The sequence below is a fragment of the Artemia sp. Qi Xiang Cuo genome, chromosome 9, assembly GCF_049724085.1.
Source record: "Artemia sp. Qi Xiang Cuo chromosome 9, ASM4972408v1, whole genome shotgun sequence".
In the NCBI taxonomy this organism is placed as follows: Eukaryota; Metazoa; Arthropoda; class Branchiopoda; order Anostraca; family Artemiidae; genus Artemia; species Artemia sp. Qi Xiang Cuo.
Window position 1 is genome coordinate 69293200 of NC_142802.1, and position 16871 is coordinate 69310070.

Here is a 16871-nt window from a genome sequence, read left to right on the forward strand (position 1 = left end):
TTTCATTCTTTATTTTCAAAATAAAGTTATTTTCCTTGGTAACCCTCCAGTATATTCAGGTAAATCCCCCCCCCTCCCACTCTAATACAAACTCCACTATGCTATCTTTATAGTCGTTAGAATACTATAAAATATGCTCATTTTAATCATGTAAACCCCCCACTGTTTACGACTTTAATTCTTTCATTGGAAATAATTCTCTTTTTTCGATAAATTCTTGCTTTCTCTGTTTCTGTCTAAAGTGACAACTGGCTTCTGTCAGCTATTAATATGCTGATTCTATTTAAGCCGTCACCCTATCTTTTATCAGTTCCGTAAAAGATTTAAATAGGGTTAATTATCGCATCCTGTCAACAGTCATCCGATATCTACGAAACCATGAGATTAAGCTTTTTGTAGGTTTCACAGAAAGACACTTTTTTCCAGTCGAAAGTTATGATAAATAGTTTAATATAGTATTGTTTTTCATTTTGAGTACTCAGTGTTTATATGGGGAGAGGGGGGAAGGGGCTGTGCCTCACTTTTAGCAGCTTTGCTGCAAGGTGAAAATAAATTGTCCCCCCCCCGTTAACCGCAAGGGGAATGGATTCATTGTATAGACATGTACACCCTTTGACAAGAAAACTAATATAGTCATTCCTATATATATATAACCCTGACAAGTTTAGTGTTTGGTTAGATTTTACTTATCCGCATATTTATCAGGTTGGCTATTTTGAGATCTAGATTTTAAATCATTGGCTTAGATTTGATGCAGCTGCTGGCCCTAAGCAATAATAATAGGATTTTTTGATTTATTTTCTAAATGGTAAAAATACAATGCCTATGCATTTCGGGTCAGATTTCTCACAAGCTGTGTGTTTAATTTTTTCTCTAAATGGTAAAAATAGGATTGGCTTACTGACTGTCGCAAATTTTACCTTTTGCTTTGCAGAAAAGAGGGGGAGTGGGGCTTCTTTGAGACAAATGCTTTCTAGACAAAATTATGGCTAGGTTAGGTTATGGGGGGGGGACTAATTTTTTTCTGTGAAAAAGGGGAAAATTATTTCAATACTAACTTTTTTCTCTTCTTTTAAGGACAATAATGAAGAATGTATTGCCCCTCCTCCACCTAAGAGGGCAAGAGAGAATGAGGCTACTCCTTTAAGGCCGTCAATTATCAAATACACTGGCCCATCCAACCCCCATTTCGGCTATTCAAGACCAACGCTGCCTGCGCAAACTACATCCTCAATGCAAGCCCCTGACCATCGAGCCGTCACTCAACCTGATGTCGCTGTCAGAAAGCAAAAAAAGAAATTGGACGGCTGCACACATGATGGCAAGCCCCAGTGCTCCAACCCCTCAAGCCCGTGATATCGCTGCCCCACCTACACAAGGTCAGGAGGTTGCCCTCCAGCATGCGTTGCCTGGGCAACTACAGCCGGGATATAAAAATGTGAGCATTTTTTAACCTAACTTATAGAAATATGCGAAAACAACAACAAAACCATTTTTCAACGTGCTGTAAAAGTGTGTGTGTATTTGTGTCTCAGAGATATTAAAATATTAACCCCCCGCCCCAACCATTGTTTAAATTTATCTGCTCCTCCCTCCCTCAGAGATATTTAAATATAATGTAATTTTTTTTGCTTTTCAAAGAAAGCCACTCTTTTTTTCTAATCTTTCCTATTTTCTCTGACCCACTGTAGACATAAAATTCGCTATCTCTTCGCTATCTCATAATAATATTTTTCGTTAATTTCTAGTGCTGTCAATTACTGATCGTAGATTGACTAGATTCTTTTAAGTCAAAGCAGAATGCTATTTTTCACCATTGAATATTATAGTTTTAAGGATTCGGTCTTCCAACAATTGACTCATTTCATCAGTCAGTCAGTCAGTCAGTCAAAGCCTGTCAAAGATATTAAAAGAAAAATTGCTCCCCCTTTTTAAATCAGGTCAATTATCGTATACAGGGGAGAGGGCGGCCGCTGCTGCGGCCGGGAAGCACCGCGGGATGCGCCGCGGGGTCCACTGGACCGGGGGCGGGTTTGAGGGGGGTATTAAATAGTGGAAATGGGAAATTGGGGGGGGGGGTTGTTTGAACAAAATCGAAACCTTCTATGTCAACCTTTAGATTGTATTAAGTTGGAACTTTCAGAATATATATATATAGAGTAGAGAGAAGTAAATGCTACTGCTAAGCAGTAAGTTTTTTTTAAATAATAATAAACCATTTTTTTAAAAACAGTAGGGGTGATTTAGACACTTTGAAAATAAGCTATTTTTCATTTAGAGGTTGTTCTAGTTCCATACTTGCCATCTTTCCCCTGCTCGTCAGTTGGAGAAGGAGAGGATGCGCCAATTGGACTTTACAACAACAACAACAATGAAATATCTCAGCAGGTCAGCGTTAATTCACTTGAATTTATTCCTGATAACATCGATGACATTTTAAGTGATTTTTTTTAAATGTTGATAATAGCACAGTTGGGCAGGATTTGGGAGATTTGAGTCCAAACACACTACAAATTTTAGAAGATTTTACCTGGGAATTAACAGGGAACCCTTCTCTAGCCCCTGATTACATTTCCTCACTTCAATCGATTGAAGTGCCTTCCCATAGCCCTATTATTGAACAATGTTGGGGAGGGGGTGGTGATAATAATAATATACAAGAGGAGGTGGTTGGTGGGAGAGGGGGTGATTATAATAATAAACAAGAGGTAGTGCGGTGGGGGAGGGGGTGGTGATAATATACAAGAGGAGAGGAGGGGGGTAAAATCCAATTGACACCATTTCCTGACTCTCAGCTATCAAACTCAATTTTAAATACAATAGTTGTCTACACTGCAACCTTTGGTGACCCATTTAATCCGCTTTTGTGTGGTAATTTTGTGTTTGACACCGTAGAAATTGTTCATGACTATGTAGATAGAATTCTTGCACTGCTAGAGAACCAAATTCAGTTGTGGGGAGGGGGAGGGATTCAATTAAGGTTTATATTGTTTTAAAGGTGTTTTATTTAAATGAGGGAAAAGTGAGGTTTACCGTCATCATGTAGACACAGAGATGTGAGTGATCTATCCAAATTTAGAGAATTTTGAGGGTGTTTTTTTCCGAGTGGATAGGTCATATTATTACGCATCTCGAGAATTATAGCGTAAATGGGAGCGGGTCTGTAGTTCTTTATGTTGAAAATTTAAGCGTTAATATCTTTAAATTTAAGAAAGATTTTATTTTAAGAGGGAGGCAGGTGGGGGGGGGGTCTGAGGGGTCAATAGTTTTAAAATATAATTCTGATTGAGTAGGTTGTAAAGGTGTCCAACGAATTTGTTTTGAAACAGGTCAAAAATGTTTCAAGTACGCTTTCCTAATATCAGCATTCGAGCCTCTAGCACGTGACGCTACCAAGACGAATTTAGATGATTGGGCTGTACATGGGAAGGAGGGGTCCAATTTTCCCATTGTAGATTTCACTTGTTTAGAGGGAAAATACCCATTAACGCTAAGATCCATTGATATTTTTGAAAGGGCCAAGGCCCATTTAAATATCGGCGTTACTGTGGTTCAGTATGAAACTGAATTTGAAGATGGGGTTCGTTCAAAAAAAGGGGGTGGTGTTCCCAGTAAGGGGTCCGTCGATTGAATTGGTTAAACACTGGGTTTGGCTGTTGTACACACAATCATCTAGTGACCTAGCCAATTCAATTGGCCATTTCAACGCAATCACAGACATTAGTAGATTTCTGGGGGAGGGTAAAAAAATAGGGGTACGTTTCTACTGTCCAACATGCCTGTCTCGATTCCGTAGCGATATAAAACTACGGGATCATATGAAGCACTGTAGACGGCATGGCTAGCAGACAGTGGAAACAGTTTCAGGGGATAGGGCCATTTCACGCTTTAAAAATTTCCAAACACTCTTCTCCAGAGCTTTAAAATCTCGTTGGATTGTGAAGTGAAGCTGGTGGAAGTGAACGATCCTCGATTTCCAAACCAAATCAAAGAACATCAAGCTATTGCAGTGTCCTATGCCCATGCACAAAGAGACAGTTTTAACACCATTCAGTTGTTAGAAATAGTAGAAACACTGGATGGGGGAGAGTGCATGATGAAGGCACTGACTAAATTAATTGGCACCGCTAATGCCGCTATTTCCCGCTTGAGAAATACACATTACCCTATGGTGTTGTTTGCAGAGGATCGTCTCGCGATTAAAAATCAAAACATATGCTGGGTTTTTAAGGGGGAGTTTGAAGATGGGGATAACGGGAAAGGAACTAGAGGCAAAAGAGGGGGGAAGGGGAAAGTCAGAGACCACAATCACTTGTGGCAGGAAAAATCCTCTGGGGGTAGTAATTTTAGAGGGGTAGCGCATCAATCGTGTAACATAAACGTTAGCCAGCAGTTTTTTATTCCAGTTTTTATTCATAATTCAAATTATGATTTAAAATTTATTTTACCGGCACTGGCACGTATGCACAGGAAGGGAGGGGGAGTAGATAGTCCATGGGTAAATGATTCATTTACCTATAACATCATTCCCAAATCGGCCGAGAAGCTAGTGCTTCTCGAGTCGAAATGGCAGGTAGTAAATAATGGGCATATGTGCTGGAATAAAATCAGGTTTTTAGATTCCTTTAGTTTTTTTTCCCAAGGCATTGAGTCAATTGATTCAAGTGCAGAAAAGCGACAATTTTGATAGTTTTCCTTTGCTTAAACAGCACTTTCCAGACAGTGAAATGTATGACCTATTGACCTGTAAAGGTGTATACGCATACGACTTTTACTGTTCTGGCGCTCGCTTAAGCGAGGTGAAATTACCTCCAATTGAAGCTTTCTACAATTCACTCACCAACAGTGAATGCATAGCCGAGGACTATGAGTTTGCCCAGAAGGTGTGGTCTAAGGGGAATTGTAAAAATGGGTGGGATTATTGTAGACTGTACTTAGCCAGTGACGTTTTAACTCAGTTAGACATAGTCTATATGAACACAGACCAAATCTATTCAGAGTTCGGACTAGATATAGGCTATTATTTTTCCACACCACATTTGGTGATGGACTTGATTTTAAAAATTAGTAGGGAGGAAATAGGCTTCATCACCTACATGTATCAACACCTTTTTGTAAAAACGATCAAGGAGGGGTGGGTATGTTTTTCATGGCGATCACGTCTTGACAACCGATTCAAACGGACAAAACAGCAATACCGATGCAAAGGCAAATGCAGTGTTCTTGGACATAAACTCATTGTACCCCTCGGCAATATCTCACTACTCTTTGCCGTGTGGGAACTATCAATGGCTTGAGAATCCTTGTGAGTTCCCCGACATTACCACCGTCGAGGACAATGGGCCACAAGGATGGCTCTTTGAAATTGACGGGCACATTCCACTGGCGCTTCATGATTCAATCAGAGATTTTGTTTTTCCCTGTATCAATCAGCCAGTGAGTAGGAACTCACTGAGCCCCTACAATCGATCAATGGTCAAGGATATGGGGATGCACTAGACCCCCTCTAAGCAAAAACTAATTGCAGATTTGGACCCTAAGGAGAATATCGTTGTTCGCCATGTGCTTTTGCACTGGATGGTGAACAATGGTTTCATGATCACCAAAATAAATAGAGTCCTGGAATTCAGTCAGAAACCATACTTAAAGACGTTTATCGACACTTTTGTCGATAAACGCTCTCAGGTAAACAGTAAAGTAGAGAAGGAAATGTACAAACTCATTCTAAGTTCAGCGTTTGGCAAAATGTGTGAATGCGTACGCAACAGATCTCGCTGCGACGTTGTAACTGACCCTCAAGAGTGTGCGAGGATTATTGCCAACCCCAATTTTACAACGTTCACGAGCATAGAGGCTGGCATGGTTCTTCTACACAATAAAAAAAGAAATGTGGTACTGAACAACAATATAGCAGGAGGTAGTTCAGTACTTGAAATTTCCAAAAAAAGCTCATGTTGTCGTTTTTTACAATGTTTGCAAGGTGCAATGGCCACGGGAGGGGGAGGTTCAATATTACTATGGGGATACAGATTATCCGCTGTTAAAGGTAAAAACCGATGATTTATTGGGAGATTTAGAAAATGGGGAACACATCAGCTCGCGGATGGATTTCACCAACTGGAATCCGTCCCTCTACCCCGAGTTGGTTAAAAGTCAAGCCCCCAACCGATTACTAATGTTAAAATCAGAGATGGGGAGTGATTTTATATCCAAGGGGGTGTTCCCGGGTCCTAAAGTTTATTGCGTAGAAACACATAACAGAGATGTAAAGCAGGCGTGTAAAGGGGTGCCTAAACGTTTTGTAAAGAGCAATTTCAACATGAGCGTGTACAGAGACTGTGTAGAATGTAGCCTAGTGCCGAGAGCACAAGTGCTTGCAATTCGCTCTCTACAGTATAAAAATTATAATTTAAGAGTGGAAAAGAATGCAATGAAATGTATATCTGACAAAGTCTATGTGCTCGAGAATGGTGTAAGTGTACTGCCACATGGCCACTACCTTATTTCAGACCGGGTTGAATGCATAGACTATCGCAATCAACTTGGTCTGGATAAACTAACCTAACCACTAACCCTAACCACTAACTACTAACCTTTCATAAATAAACTAACCTAACCTAACCACCGTAACCCAACCACTGACCCAACCTAACCTGTAGCAGCAGCAGCAGCAGTAGTGACCACAACTATTGTATATAGTTTTTCCCACATCGCCCTGGGGGTTGGGGGGCCCTTGGCCGGCCTGGGGGATGGGGGTCCCACCCTTGGCCAGCCTTCGGCCCCGCAGCTCCCGGGGAGTGGGGGGGGGGGACCCTTTTAAATTAATTATGTTCAAGTGTGCTATTTTTTTAAAGTTCATGTTCATTGTGTTCCAAGTGTTTTTTTGTTGTTGTTTTTTTTTCAATTGATTTACTGTACAAATAGTTTGTGTGTGTGCTAATGTAATAAAAATGTGTGTTTGTACAAAAATTGTGTGCTATTGTACAAATAGTGATGCTGAACAAAAAGTGTTTTTAAGACAATAAGTGTTGTACATAAAGTGTTATTGTTGTTGTTGTTGTTGCTCATGTTTGAACAGAAGTGTTTTTATAATAAATGTTGTACATAAAGTGTTATTTTTGTTGTTCATGTTGAACAAATAGAGTTTTCATGTCAAATAAATGACCATGAAATATTGTTTTTGTTGTTCTTGTTAACGCACTAGATAGATCTATGGGAAAATTATTACTACTACTACTACTTATTTACTGGAGACGTATGATTTACAGTTAGTTGTAGTCCGACTGTTGTCAACAGCAGCAGCAGCAGCATGTATGAATTTAGAACAACATTCAGATCGCTTCTGTGTGGTCCATCAATGTCTGGGGAAAAAACAATTTTAGCTAAAATAAATAAAAATTGCAATAGAATGTTTTTGGAAAAACCAAAGAAAATTTATTATTGCTTTAGTATTTGGCAGGAGTCCTATGATCAAATAGAAGCTATTGCCACACCCATACCAATGCAATTCATACGAGGACTTGATGTTTTCAACAGTATTGAACCAAACTCGTGGCTGATTATTGATGATTTGGCTGAATCCATTGAACAGTTCTCACAGGAAATGCTACAGCTGTTCACCGTTCCCTCTCATCATGTACAGATTTCCATAACCCTAGTTCTACACAATCTGTTTCATCAGAGCAAATGTATGTGAACCTTTGCTTTGAATTGCACCATCTATATTATATACCGAGTTTTTCGTGATTCTAGCTCACTAATAACTTTCAATAAGCAAATATACCCCGGTGCCCCTATATTTCTGCTGTCAGCGTACACTCAGGCGACAAATAAGCCCTACGGCTACATTTTTCAAGATCTTAATCATAGCACCCCCGAGGATCTCTGTGTAGTCACCGACATTTTTGACAATGAAATTACCGTATATCTTCCGGTGAACAGTAGAAAAAGCTATTAGTTGCCATTATGGCACTGAAGAAACTACACGAACAACGGCATTTATTTTCCGTTTTAGGCACTTCGAAACCTCCACTCAGGAAGGCTATACTCAAACATGGTGTTGACAATGATTTCATTCATCTAAAATCTGAACTTTGTTTAAATTTAACTGAGGGCATTGTATAGTTGCAAGAAGGTGTTAGACAACAGACAAAGCAACATCGTTCCACTGTACGCGCCTCGGCTTGCAAAAACAAGGGAGAAATTTTTAAAAGAAAACGTCTCCTTCAAGCGGGCGGTAGCTTTTTACACTTTTACTGCCAATAATTGCAGGACTTGTAAACAGTTTTCTCTAGAGAATTGCTAAACCCTATTCATTGAAACCATTTGAACTTGTCCTCTCAACCATCGAACATTTTGAAGACAATCTAAGCAAATTCAATAATGATGAGATTATTGGCGATGACAAAAAACTGCTTTTACTTCAAGATGCATTGCGACGTGTGGACAAACATAGACCTTATCGTGAGAGACCCACCACTGTTACCGTCGCCGTCACCGATCCCTCCAAACAGGAATCATCTCCTCAAGATTCTGCAGCAGCAGCAGTGCAATCAAAGGAGAAGGAATTGAATTCAATAGTATTGAAAATTGAAAACCTATTGCCTGATTGGAAACCAAATGCGGTTTTGGGGAATATTAAATGGAGGGAATGTGTGGTGGTGATATGCCTAAATTGCATCCTTTTCTAAGCAATGCAAGTTCTTTAGAAAGCTTTATTAATGAAATCACTCACTTATAACAACATCTGAATTTTTCAGAATATTTAAAACTTTTCAACATTTTACGCATAGTTAGTCGTCCAAAAATGGAAGGACGTGTGCCTTTCTAGTTTCCCATCGACGACTGTGAAGACTAATATCATGCATTATTAATAAGCCTTGATTCCTCGACTTTTAGCCGTCAAAGTTTTGAACCAATTATGAGTACTTATAAGACCGGTTGAATGTTGGAATTAGTCTGAGTATGCCTTACTACTGATGTTAATCTTTAAAAATTGGACTTTATTTTCTAAGGTCATATTCAAATTTTTATCAGCCATTTCCTTGATTAGATCTGCTTTTACTTCCATCAGCGCAGATAAGTGTTTGAATAATGTCTTATCAGTGCATATTTCTTTTCTTTCGTAACCACTGCTTAACAAAAAAGCTAAGTAAAATAATTTTCTTATAGCTAGTTATACCTTACTTTTCGACTGGTAAACTTATAAGAAATCGTTAAAAGACATATAGAAAACATTCCAACAAATGTAAGTGAAAACAATACTTACAGTACCAAGGATATCAAACAGTTCGTGGTAAAAAACTGTAAGTAAGGAGCAACCCGGACTGGTGAAGATGGGATGGGTTGGAACTGGTGAAGATGGGTTGCTTTGGAATAGATTTATTCTGTTTTTATATAAGCCATGTTGAGTTTTTTTTTTAAAATACAGGGATAGAATAAATTCATTATTAACAGAGGTGATTATGAAATAGTCAAATAAAAAATCAAAATAAAACCAAGTGTCAGAGCAAGAAATGTTTTAACAATTTTTTGTTAGCTTTCAAACTATGCAATGAAATAACAGTGAAGAAAATAAATAAATAATAAACGTAATCGGTTTTAAGCCAAAACATGGCCTGTGAAAAACTCCTTTCTATGGTAGATAGTAATTATCTTGTCTAACTGTGTAGGTTTCTGTCTGTTTTCAGAGTTTTTAATATGTTAGGTATATGGTGTGTGGTGACAAAAAGGTTTAAAAGTGATTCTAACTTGGTAAGAACCCCGGTGGAAACCCAATCTACCTTCAACGGTTATAATTTCGAGCTTTCCCTAGTCGAATTTTACTTTCTCCAAGAAGAATTCCACCTTATCTAGGCATATTTTTGTTGTACATTATAAATCGAGGTTAGTCTGTTTCACAGAATGTTTATTGTTAAAATCAATCATAGAGATAGAAGATGGCTAATATTTTTTCCAAAATGAGATTTAATGACAATTTTGCCTAAGTCACTGTACGTTGCAACGAAGATACAAACATTTAGTAGCATATATTAGTTTGTTTTGGGTAAAGCCTGCCTTCGTCCTCGTATTGACGTCTTGAAGATACAACCATTTGGAAGCATATATTAAATTGTTCTGGGTAGAGCCTGCCCTCTTCCTCCTGGCGTCCATTTTTAGCATATATATTTGATATTATAAGTTATTCAGAAACATTGAATTCCTATTTTGAAATTATCTGTGATTCATCTGTGCCTTTTTGCGCAATATAGTCTGTAGTAGTAAAGACCAAAGAAGATAGAAAGGTAGACAGATACAAGCTGAAATTTTGTGATTTAATCCGGGTTGCCGTGGTGGCTAGCAACCTAGTAAGAGACGATCACGGCCAATGTCAACAAATGTAAAAACCCAAAACTCATAAAAAAAAGAGTCAGATCAAAAAAAAGGACACCGTTAGAACCACATTGTCCGAAATTCCTATATTGGGAACTTTCTGTCCCTTGGCTTGAATAGCAAGGGAAATATATTGGCTTGAAAATCAAGAAAAGTGGCAGCTACTGCAGCATTCTGCTTAAACGGCATCTTTTTTTCTTTTTTCTTCCACAGATAGTTTGGCACTGGAACATTGTAGAAAGTTGTTCAATGGCTCACTTTCAAAGAAATTAATGGGGTTAAGAACCTTCTGTAATTAAAACAAATTGTTTTTAAAATGGAATAAATTTTCTTACGAGAACCTGCATATTTCATGTTAAAGATTGATCAATGACGTCATAATCGTAGGATTTAGCCAATCTCCCTAACCGAAAACTCCACTTAGAAAAAATATTTTCCCATATCTTGAGCTATAAAGAAAATCCCTTTTGTTTCTTGGGAAGCAATGAAGCCCCCCTTTTTTTATTCTCCTACTTTTTCGTTATTGTTTATTTATTTATTTTCAAACAGTTCGTGGTAACGAACTGTAAGTAAGGAGTGACACGGCTCAATAGAAACCGAAACTCTAAAAAATTGAATTTTTATATCAATAGATACATCAAAAGAATCAGATTTTTACGCTAATTTCAAAATATATAAGTTTACTCAAGTTTAGTCTTACCCATCAAAAATTAAATGCCTGAGGATATTTGGCTGATTTTCAAAAAAAGGGGAAAGACCCCCTAAAAGCTATTGAACCTTAATGAAAATCACACCGTTATATTCAGCGTATCAGGGAACCCTACTGTAGAGGTTTTAATCTACTATCTACAAAAATGTTGAATTTTGCATTTTTTGCTGGAAGAAAGATGACGGATGCGTGTTTATTTGTTTTTTTCTTTTTTTTTGTTCCTCGGGCTGATCTTCTCGACCCAGTGGTCCTAGAATATCGTGGGAGGGCTCATTTGAACGTAAATAAAAAGTTCTAGTGCCCTTTTTAAGTGACAAAAAATGGAGGGGAAATAGGCCCCCTCCAACGCTCATTTTTTTCCAAAGTCACACGATCAAATTTTTGAGGTAGCCATTTTGTTTAGCATGGTCGAAAATATGATAAGTATGTCTTTTAGGATGACTTAATCCCCCGACGTTCCCTGGGGGAGTGCTGAAAGTTATGAAATTTACCCAATGTTAACATATAGCATGGGTTATTGGGACGTATACAGACTTTTTCAGAAGAATTTTTTTCTGGTAGTGGGGGGGGGTATGGGTCGGGTTTTTTTTTGAGGATCTTTCCCTGAAAGAAATTTTCATGGGGGAAGGGACATTTTTATGAAGGGGGTGCCGTATTTCCCAGCATTACTTTAAAAAAAGATCAGAAAATTATATTAAAAAAAAACAAGTTTTTCAACTGAAAGCAAGGAACAACCTCAAAACCTAAAACGACAGAAAAAATTGCGTATATGATTGGGTTCCCTCCTAGTGAATATCTTGTTCTTTAAGTCAAAGATTTTTTAGTAGTTTCATAAGAGCTATTTATTCTAATTAACGGCATTTGTGATTAAGGGGTCATTTTTAAAGAATTTGAACAAAATTCGAACTTCAGCTTAAAGAGCAAGGTATTGACTAGGGGGCGAACCCTCTGATATACGTATTAGAAATATATGAATATGGAAATTCGTTACGTAAGTTCAAAAACGTTCAAAAATTAAATAAAAAAAGAAGTTTTTTTTTTAACTGAAAGTAAGGAACGACTTTAAAACTTAAAACGAACAGAAATTATTCTGTCTATGAAAGGGGTTGTCCCCTCCTCAATACCCCGCTCTCTACTCTAAAGTTTGACTTTCTCACAACTCTCTTTTTAAGACAATAAAAAACTTTAGCGTAAAGAGCGAGGTGTTGAGGAGTGGACAGCCCCTTTCACTTACGGAATAAGTAAAGTCCTTGACGTCTTGAAGATACAACCATTTGGAAGCATATATTTGTTTGTTTTCGGTAGAGCCTGCCCTCTTCCTCCTGGCGTCCATTTTTGCATATACATTTGATATTGTAAGTTATTCAGAAACATTGAATTCCTATTTTGAAATTATCTGTGGTTCATCTTTGCCTTTTTGAGCAATATAGTCTGTAGTAGTAATGACCAAAGAAGATAGAAACGTAGACAGATACAAGCTGAAATTTTTTGATTTAATCCGGGTTGCAGCGGTGGCTAGCAACCTAGTAAGAGACGATCACGGCCAATGTTAACAAATGTAAAAACCCAAAACTCATAAAAAAAGAGTCAGATCAAAACAAAAAGTACACCGTTAGAACCACCTTGTCCGAAATTCCTATATTGGAAACTTTCTGTTCCTTGGCTTGAATAGCAAGGGAAATATATTGGCTTGAAAATCAAGAAAAGTGGCAGCTACCGCAGCATTCTGCTTAAACGGCATCTTTTTTTTCTTTTTTCTTCCACGGATAGCTTGGCACTGGAACATTTTAGAAAGTTGTTCAATGGCTCATTTTAAAAGAAATTAATGGGGTTAAGAACCTTTTGTAGTCAAAACAAATTGTTTTTAAAATGGAATAAATTTTCTTACAAAAAAATGCATATTTCATGTTAAAGATTGATCAATGACGTCATAATCGTAGGATGTAGACAATCTCCCTAACCGAAAACTCCACGTAGAAAAAATACTTTCCCATATCTTGAGCTATAAGAAAAATCCCTTTTGTTTCTTGGGAAGCAATGATGCCCCCCCCCTTTTTTTATTCTCCTGCTTCTTTTTCATTGTTTATTTATTTATTTTCAAACAGTTCGTGGTAACGAACTGTAAGTAAGGAGCGACCCGGCTCAATAGAAACCGAAACTCTAAAAAATTGAATTTTGATATCAATAGATACATCAAAAGAATCAGATTTTTAAGCTAATTTCAAAATATATAACTTTACTCAAGTTTAGCCCTACCCATCAAAAATTACGTGCATGAGGATATTTGACTGGATTTTCAAAAAAAGGGGAAAGACCCCCTAAAAGATATTGAACCTTAATGAAAATCACACCGTCATATTCAGCGTATCAGGGAACCTTACTGTAGAGGTTTCAATCTCCTATCTACAAAAATGTGGAATTTTGCATTTTTTGCTGGAAGAAAGATGACGAATGCGTGTTTATTTGTTTTTTTTCTGTTTTTTTGTTCCTCAGGCTGATTGTCTCGATCCAGTGGTGCTAGAATATCGTGGGAGGGCTCATTTGAAAGGAAATCAAAAGTTCTAGTGGCCTTTTTAAGTGACAAAAAAATGGAGGGCAACTAGGCCCCCTCCCACGCTCATTTTTTTCCAAAGTCACGCGATCAAAATTTTGAGGTAGCCATTTTGTTCAGCATGGTCGAAAATATGATAACTATGTCTTTTAGGATGACTTAATCCCCCGAAGTTCCCTGGGGGAGGGCTGAAAGTTATGATCTTTACCCAATGTTAACATATAGTATTGGTTATTGGGAAGTATACAGACGTTTTCAGAAGGATTTTTTTCTGGTAGTGAGGGGGGGTATGGGGCGGGTTTTTTGGAACGATCTTTCCCTGAAAGAATTTTCATGGGGGAAGGGACATTTTTATGAAGGGGGTGCCGTATTTCCCAGAATTACTTTAAAAAAAGATCAGAGAATTATATTAAAAAAACAAGTTTTTAAACTGAAAGTAAGGAGCAACATCAAAACCTAAAACGACAGAAAAAATTGTGTATATGATTGGGTCCCCTCCTAGTCAATATCTTGTTCCTTAAGCCAAAGATTTCTTAGTGGTTTCATAAGAGCTATTTATTCGAATTAACGGCAATTGTGATTAAGGGGTCATTTTCAAGGAATTTGAACAAAATTCGAACTTTAGCTTGAAGAGCAAGGTATTGACTAGGGGGCAAACCCTCTGATATACGTATTAGAAATATATGAATATATAAATTCGTTACGTAAGTTAAAAAAACGTTCAAAAATTAAATAAAAAAAGAAGTTTTTTTTAACTGAAAGTAAGGAACGACTTTAAAACTTAAAACGAACAGAAATTATTCTGTCTATGAAAGGGGTTGTCCCCTCCTCAATACCCCGCTCTCTACGCTAAAGTTTGACTTTCTCACAACTCTCTTTTTTAAGACAATAAAAACTTTAGCGTAAAGAGCGAGGTGTTGAGGAGTAGACAGCCCCTTTCACTTACGGAATAATTTCTGTTCGTTTTAAGTTTTAACGTCGTTATTTTCTTTCAGTTAAAAAAAAACTTTTTTTTTATTTAATTACAATAAAGAACAAACTCTAACCTATAATACTTACTGAAAGGTATTTATGGGTGTGTGGAGCAGTCATCCGGTTTGCGGCAGTATTTTTGTCAAAATTCAACTCTTGACAACTCTTTTTCTATGTTGTAATTTTGATAAGAAAATAAGAATTATGGAAATGTCAAAAGATTCAACCTCCACCAAATAAACATTAGGCTGAATGTCAGTGATATCATTTGAAATTCTCTTTAAAAATGTTCTTGTGTAGATTCAATAAGTTTTTTCAATGTTATGAATATGACGTAACTAAAACGCAATTTTTGCTGTACAGATAGTGTTTCCTCTCAAGTGTAAGAACAAATAAATAGACCAAATTTAAAAGGTGCAAAACTATTTACTCTCTCTTTAAATAGTAGCAATTTTGTCTGAAGCCAAAAATGTAGCCGTACAAAAAATTTGAGCCAATTATGTGAAGTAATTCTAATGTATCTGGAAAACTTAACTAGCTTGAAGAGTGCTATTTGAAGGTCATAAATGTTTAAGATGAGTGATAGTTACTGTAGTGTTAGAGATAACAACCGTCATAGTGAGATGCCGTCAGTGGCAAGCGAGATAGTTTCTGATGACGTTTCATATTTAAAAAGTTGGGAGGACATGAATTTGAGGAAAAACCTGTTGCGTGGCATTCACAATCATGGCTTTGAATCACCAACGGACGTTCAACAGAAAGGGATTATGCCGTGCATAGAAGGAAAGGATGTTTTTATTCAAGCAGAGTCTGGGACTGGAATAACTGCAACCTACGGGATCGCCACACTTCAAATTGTAGATCCGAGCAAAAAAGCATGTCAAGCAATCATTCTTGCTACAACACATGAACTAGCCCAACAAATTTGTAAAGTTATTACAAGTTTAAGCCAGTATGAGAAAATTGAATGTTGTGACTTCATAGGAGGTAGACCTATTAGGGAAGACGAAAGAATTATTCAAAATTTAGGGGTACAAGTTGCTGTTGGAACTCCTGGTCGAATACTTGCCCTTATTAAGTCTAAAAGGAAGAATCCTTTACGTGAAAGGGAGAGATCCACCGAGAGATTTGTCATGCGTCAAAGGGAGGACGAAAAACCAATTTTGAATACAAAGGATGTAAAGCTTATTGTCATTGACGAAGCTGATGAAATGCTTTTAACCAATTTTGCTGACACGGTTCGAGAAATATTTGGGGTCTTGGACGGAAACATTCAAGTAGTACTATCATCAGCAACCATGCCCGATGAAATTTTTGACATTACTGATAAGATCTTGCGAAAGGGTCAAACAGTTTATATTAAAAAAAGCAAGGAGGAGCTGACATTACCGGGGATAAAGCAGTATTATTTTGAAGTTAGAGATGAAGAGGAAAAAGTTAGTGTGTTCGAAGACTTGTACGATACATTATCCATTGGTCAGTCTATAATTTTTGTAAATAAAAAAGCGAAAGTAACACATTTAGCTAAGCGGCTTCGGGAAGACGAATTTACAGTTTCTGAAATTCATAGTGACCAGTGCCAGGATGAACGAAGAGAAGTCTTGGAAGATTTCATGTCGGGAAAATCACGAGTGCTGATATCAACTGATATTTTAGGTCGTGGCATTGATATCCAGCAAGTAAAGTATGTCATCAATTACGATTTGCCACTCAACGAAGAGAACTACCTCCATAGGATTGGCCGCGTGGGGAGGTTTGGACGCACAGGTACCGCAATCAATTTTGTCACTTCCAGAGACAAAAGACACATGGAAAGAATTGAAAAGTATTATGCAACTAATATTGAAATTATGCCCCCTTTGGGATCCATTTAGGTGATAACTTAGCAAAACTATTTGGTAAGGTCGTAGATAGTAGGCTGAAAAGATGTTGTGTTCGGAAGAGGTGCTTAATAAGATTTAAGCAGAATTAAGAGAAGGATTTGGAACTGTACACTTTACGCTTTTTTACTTTACAAATTTTAGTGAATAAATGTAGCTAAAGAATAAAGCTAATTTTAGGGTTATTCTAAATTTGGATTGAATAGAGAGAATTTGAAGTTTTGTTTTTGGTGGGAAATAGTTTGGATTTAGGAGAGAGAAGAAAATATTTTAGGAAAGCTTAGGTTCGCGGGCGGCCTAAGTAGTTAATTCTTTGTTTTTGTTTTATCAAAATTTATATTGCTTTACATATGCAAAATAATACAATTAGCATGCAAAAGTTAAACGG

At 37.3% G+C, this 16871-nt stretch overlaps 1 pseudogene; it reads left to right on the top strand.

Moving 5' to 3' along the window:
- The first annotated feature begins 15178 nt into the window (after positions 1–15178).
- On the top strand, positions 15179–16477 carry LOC148948977 (uncharacterized; annotated as a pseudogene).
- The last annotated feature ends 394 nt before the right edge of the window (positions 16478–16871 follow it).